Source organism: Jatropha curcas, chromosome 5 (assembly GCF_041381405.1).
Source record: "Jatropha curcas cultivar XTBG-Jc1 chromosome 5, XTBG_Jcur_1.0, whole genome shotgun sequence".
Lineage (NCBI taxonomy): Eukaryota > Viridiplantae > Streptophyta > Magnoliopsida > Malpighiales > Euphorbiaceae > Jatropha > Jatropha curcas.
The window spans coordinates 15,597,479-15,603,575 of record NC_143155.1 but is presented as its reverse complement, the minus strand read 5'-3'; positions in this window follow the sequence as shown (position 1 = coordinate 15,603,575).

Here is a 6,097-nt window from a genome sequence, read left to right as displayed (position 1 = left end):
CTACCGAAATTTCTTTTATATTCTACCGAAATTTCGGCAGCATCTCCCCTAAAAATTGAACTATCCACCTGTCAAAATATCAACAATATATCTAATATTTTCCAAACCACACAGCCCATCCATCGGGCACTCAATCAATCAAATTTTCCATCCTCCATCAATCTCAACATCACCACACAATTAAAATTATACATTACAATAGCATTATATCTAAACTACCTTAATTAAATTAACACTAAAATTATAAAGCTATTAACTACTCACATTTACCAAATTAAATTAATTACATTAATTCACTACAAAATAATAAGTTAATTTAATTAACCAACATCACTAACATTAACTTAACTAAACTTAACTAAACTCATTAATTACAACTAACAAAAATTAATTCCATTAACTAATATAACTAAATTAACTAATATTATTAGAATTAACTGAATTAACTAAAATTAACTAATATATTAACTAAAATTAACTAAAATTAGTTAACAAATATATTAACTAATTCCATTAACTAATATTAACTAAAATTAATTTAGTTAATTAACTAAATTAACTAAATTATTTAACTTAAACTAACTTAACTAAATAAATCAATTAATTTCATTCACTAAATTTTAAATTATACCCAATTATAATGTTGCCGGAAAGCGATTAACCGGAAATGGGGCTAGTGGCCGGAGGTCGACTGGCGGCGAGGGCTGGGTGGCGCACGTTTCTGCTGGAGCTGCTGGGACGCGACACAGGCACAAACACAGAGAAGAAGAAAGGGAAAGAAAGAAAAGAAAGGAAAGAAGAAGAAGAAGAAGAAGAAGAAGAAGAAGAAGAAGAGGAAGAAGAATAAGGTAATGGTGCTGGTGGTTGGAGGCGTTGGGATTGGGGAGGGTGAGTGAAGTGAGCGAGATAATAAAGAGATGGAGGAGTTTCTAGAAGGTTTGGGTCGAACCGGTTCGATTCGGTTCGGTTCGGCCCAAATCTTCGATTTTCAACTGGTTTTCGGCTTTTTTCGATCGGTTTTCGATTCGGTTTCGCACTAAAATATTAATATTAATTTCCAGGTTTTCGGTTCATTAATTTTAATTGGAAAATCTTTGAAAATATAAATTCGGGTTGTTTCAGTCTTCCCCCCTTATAAAAAAATTCGTCCTTGAATTTTCAAATAAGCAAGATAAGATCATAGTATATATGAGGGACAAAGAAAGATCGTACTCAACAAAAGAAAAACCATTACAGACGATCACTATTAGTACAAAATGTTTTACATGGAAGGAAAAAGATGGGGATAATTTCTTTGCATTTCAGCTGCCACTTCCCATGTGCACTCCTCCATCGAATGATTCCTCCATAAAACTTTAACCATAGGAATCTCCTTAGGTCGAAGTTTATGAATCTGGAAATCAAGAATGCTGATCGGTATTTCTTCATATGTCAAATCTTCACCCACCTGAATCTCCTGCGGCTCTAACACATGAGATGGATCAGGAACGTACTTTCGTAGCATGGACACATGAAATACTGGGTGTACATGAGAAAACTCGTTAGGCATGTCCAACTGATAAGCCACTTCTCCAATTTTTGCAACTACAGGATACGGTCCAATGTACCTCGGAGCTAGTTTTCCTTTCTTACCAAAACGGAGAACACCTTTCATAGGAGATACCTTCAGAAAGACCAAATCTCCCACTTGAAATGTCACCTCTCTGTGCTTAGGGTCAGAGTAGCTCCTCTGTTGATCAAATGCTGTCTTAATCCTGTCCCGAATGATAGGAACCTTTTCAGATGTGATTTGAATCAACTCAGGTCCTACCAGTTGTCTATCTCCTATTTCCCCCCAACAGATAGGAGACCTGCATTTCCTGCCATACAAAGCTTCATAAGGCGTCATGCCGATACTTGCCTGATAACTGTTATTATAAGCAAACTCGATCAATGGTAAGTGCGTGTCCCAAAACCCTCCAAAATCTAATATGCACATCCGAAGCATATCTTCCAGTGTTTGAATAGTCCTCTCAGATTGCCCATCAATCTGCGGATGGAAGGCTGTACTAAAGTCGAGCCGGGTCCCCAAAGCCTTCTGTAACGACTGCCAAAATCTCGAAGTGAACTGCGTTCCCCTATCCGAGATGATAGATACCGGAACTCCATGAAGGCGCACTATCTCTTTAACGTACAACCTTGCCAACCTGTCAGCATTATAAGAGGATCTCACTGGTAAGAAATGAGCTGTCTTGGTAAGTCGATCCACTATCACCCAAATTGAATCATAGCCTCCTGGCGTTTTCGGTAGTCCAACCACAAAGTCCATAGTGATCCTCTCCCATTTCCATTCTGGTATCGGTAATTGTTGTATTAATCCAGAAGGTCTTTGATGCTCTGCTTTTACTTGCTGACAAGCGAGGCATTTGGACACGAATTCTGCTACGTCCTTCTTCATTCCAGTCCACCAATAATTCTCCTTCAAATCCCGATACATTTTAGTGGTACCCGGATGCACATTATAAGCAGCATAGTGGGCTTCATCTAAGATTTCCCTTCTGAGATTATCAACATCAGGTACACAAACACGAGTACCCTTCCTGAGTACGCCCTCATTGTCTGACAAAAAGTCTCCTGATCCGCCAGTAATTACTTCTTGCAAAATTCTTTGCATTTGCGGGTCTCTGCCTTGAGCGGCTTTAATTCTGTCAAACAACATTGGTCTTATTCTGAAATGAGCCAACAAACAGTTTGAAGCAGGAATTTCTAAGTTAAGGCCTTCATCAAGCATGCCATCCAATTCCCGAATTAACGGCCTTCTTTCAACCGAAATGTGAGCTAAGCTTCCTAAAGACTTTCGACTTAGAGCATCTGCTACTACATTAGCCTTCCCAGCATGATACTGAATGGTACAATCATAATCTTTAAGGACCTCCATCCATCGCCTCTGTCTCAAATTTAGATCTCTCTGCTCAAAAATATACTTTAGACTTTTATGATCAGTGTATATTTCACAGGATACACCATACAAGTAATGCCTCCATATTTTTAGTGCGAAAATGATTGCTGCCATTTCCAAATCGTGAGTGGGATAATTCTGTTCATGCTTCTTCAACTGTCTGGGAGCATACGCAATGACTCGACCATGCTGCATTAAAACACATCCCAACCCCACTCTGGATGCATCACAAAACACTACGTATCCTTCATCACCTGATGGCAAGGCTAATACCGGAGCTGTGGTCAAGCACTCCTTCAACTTCTGAAAACTCGCTTCACAAGAATCTGACCATACAAACTTAGCATTCTTCTGGGTCAATTTGGTTAATGGTGCTGCAATTCGAGAAAAGTCTTGCACAAAACGGCGATAGTAGCCGGCCAAACCCAGAAAGCTGTGAATTTCTGTGACAGTAGTCGGTCTCGGCCAATCGATGATTGCCTCAATCTTCTTAGGATCAACCATGATTCCATCCTTAGATACTACATGGCCCAAGAAATTTACACTTTCCAGCCAAAATTCACATTTGGAAAATTTAGCATACAACCGATGCTCCCTCAAAGTTTGTAGCACCATTCTCAGATGATGTATATGATCTGTTTTAGTTCTAGAATAAACTAGAATGTCATCTATGAACACAATCACAAACCGGTCCAAGTATGGCTTGAACACACGGTTCATCAGATCCATGAAAGCTGTTAGGGCGTTGGTGAGTCCGAAGGACATGACAAGGAATTCATAATGGCCATATCTGGTTCTGAAAGCCGTTTTAGGAATGTCTTGTTCTCTGATTTTTAGCTGATGGTAACCAGATCTAAGGTCAATCTTCGAGAAACATGTAGCCCTTTGCAGTTGATCGAATAGGTCATCAATTCTAGGAAGCGGGTATTTGTTCTTCACAGTCACCTTATTCAATTGCCTATAATCAATGCATAGGCGAAGCGAACCATCCTTTTTCTTCACAAACAGGACTGGAGCACCCCAAGGCGAAGTGCTTGGTCTGATGAAGCCCTTATCCAACAGTTCCTGCAACTGTTCTTTCAACTATTTTAATTTCGCTGGTGCCATTCGATACGGTGGCATGGAAATAGGTTCTGTGCCAGGAATCAGATCAATACAGAATTCAATTTCCCTGTCTGGAGGAAGTCCCGGTAATTCTTCTGGAAACACATCGACGAACTCATTCACGATCGGCATACTTTCTACGTTACGAGTTTCCGTGGTGGTGTCCTTAACCAACGCTAAGTACCCTTGACAGCCTTTTCTCAACAGTTTCCTAGCGCTGATTGCGGAAATCAAATTATAAGGAGCTATATTCTTGTCCACCCTATAAACAAGTTTCTTGCCATCCGGTAGATTAAAAATAATTTCTTTCCTTTTACAATGGACCTCCGCATCATACTTTGCTAACCAGTCCATTCCCAAGATCACATCAAAATCTATCACATCTAAGATAATTAGGTCTGCAGGTAAATCTACGCCTTCAAGAATAATAGGACAGTTTACGATGACTGAATCAGTATAAATAGTTTCACTTAAAGGCGTCGATATCATCAAAGGAACGTCTAACTGATTGGGCACTCTGTCTACTTTCATAGCAAACCTAGGAGATGCAAATGAATGGGTGGCACCAGGGTCAAATAATACTCGTGCTTCCAAAGAACAAATAATGAAAGTACCTGCCACCACGGCATTAGATGCCTGAGCATCTCCCGGAGTCAAATGGAAAAGTCGGGGCTGTGCTCCAGCAGCATGCAAATTCTGTCCTGAACTCTGGCCTCTGCCCCTACCAAAAGAACCACGGCCCTGCTGGCCAAGAAGTCTAGTACCAGAAGCTGACGGTGTAGAGAAAGGAGGTCTGGACACACTACCCATGGAAGACTGGGGTGGCACATATCGCGACGGAGGAAATGGGCAGTCTCTAGCATAGTGTCCCATCTGATGACACCTAAAGCAGGCATTAGGATCAAGATCGCAGTCTCCTTTGTGAGCCTTGCCACACCTGTGACAAACAGTCACACTCGGTCTGCTGCTACCTGAACTATGACCACTACTGGAACCACCTGAATGAGTACTCTTTCTTGGCCACTGTCTCCTTTTATCTTTTCTTCTACCAAAATTCCCTCTGCCTTGGAGGTGAGAACTCGAAGACTGAGCACCCATAACGAAGGATCCACTCATTCCTGGTACGCCTAGAGTCTCAAGCGGAGCTGTAGTTCTATTACCCTTTCTCCCGGAGATAACTCCATCAGAAATGTATTTAGCCTCCATTTGCCTGGCTAAATCTACCATAGCGTTGAAATCTTGTCCCCTCTGCTGGAATAGAGTCACGTACACAGCATTCAACCCGCTGATAAATCTGTATACCTTAGTGGCCTCATCAGGTACAGACCCCGGAGCATACCTGCTCAATTCTATGAATCTGGTAGCATACTCATCTACAGACAAATTTCCTTGAACCAGAGATTCAAATTCCCTCATTTTTGCCCTCCTAGTTCCTTCTGGTATGAAGCGGTCAATAAAGAGAGAAGAAAATTGCTGCCAATACATCCCTTTAACCATAGGCAAAACATAATCTCTGAACCACATTTTAGCCATACCCTCCATTTGGCGGCCGGCAAATATGATGGCTCTCTCATCATCACAACCCAACTCAGTGCAGAACTCTCTGATTCTGGCTAGAAAGGAATGAGCATCTTCAGTGCCTGTAAACTTAGGTGGTTTGTAACGAATGAACCTGTCATAAAGGTTATCATTAGCAGCTCTCGGAACAGTAGGTGGTGGAGCCGGCTGAAATGGTTGTGTTGCTGGGTCAGGCATAGGTGGATGCATCTGTTGTTGTTGTTGCTGTTGAGTCTGAAAGAACTGCTGTTGCTGTATCAACATGTCGTTCATAGCCGCTATAGCTCGCTGAAGTCCAGACATTAGTGTGCTCATTTCTGCAGGATTTTCAGTCACATTTTCCTCGTTATGAATTTCCTGGATACCTTCCTCCTGATTATTTTCATTGCGAGTACGTCTACCCCTCCGGTGTCTGGGGTTGACTGGATGCCCGGAAGAGGCTTCATCTGGAGCTTCTCGCTCCGTATTTCCGGATGTTCTTCTCCTAGTATTCACCAT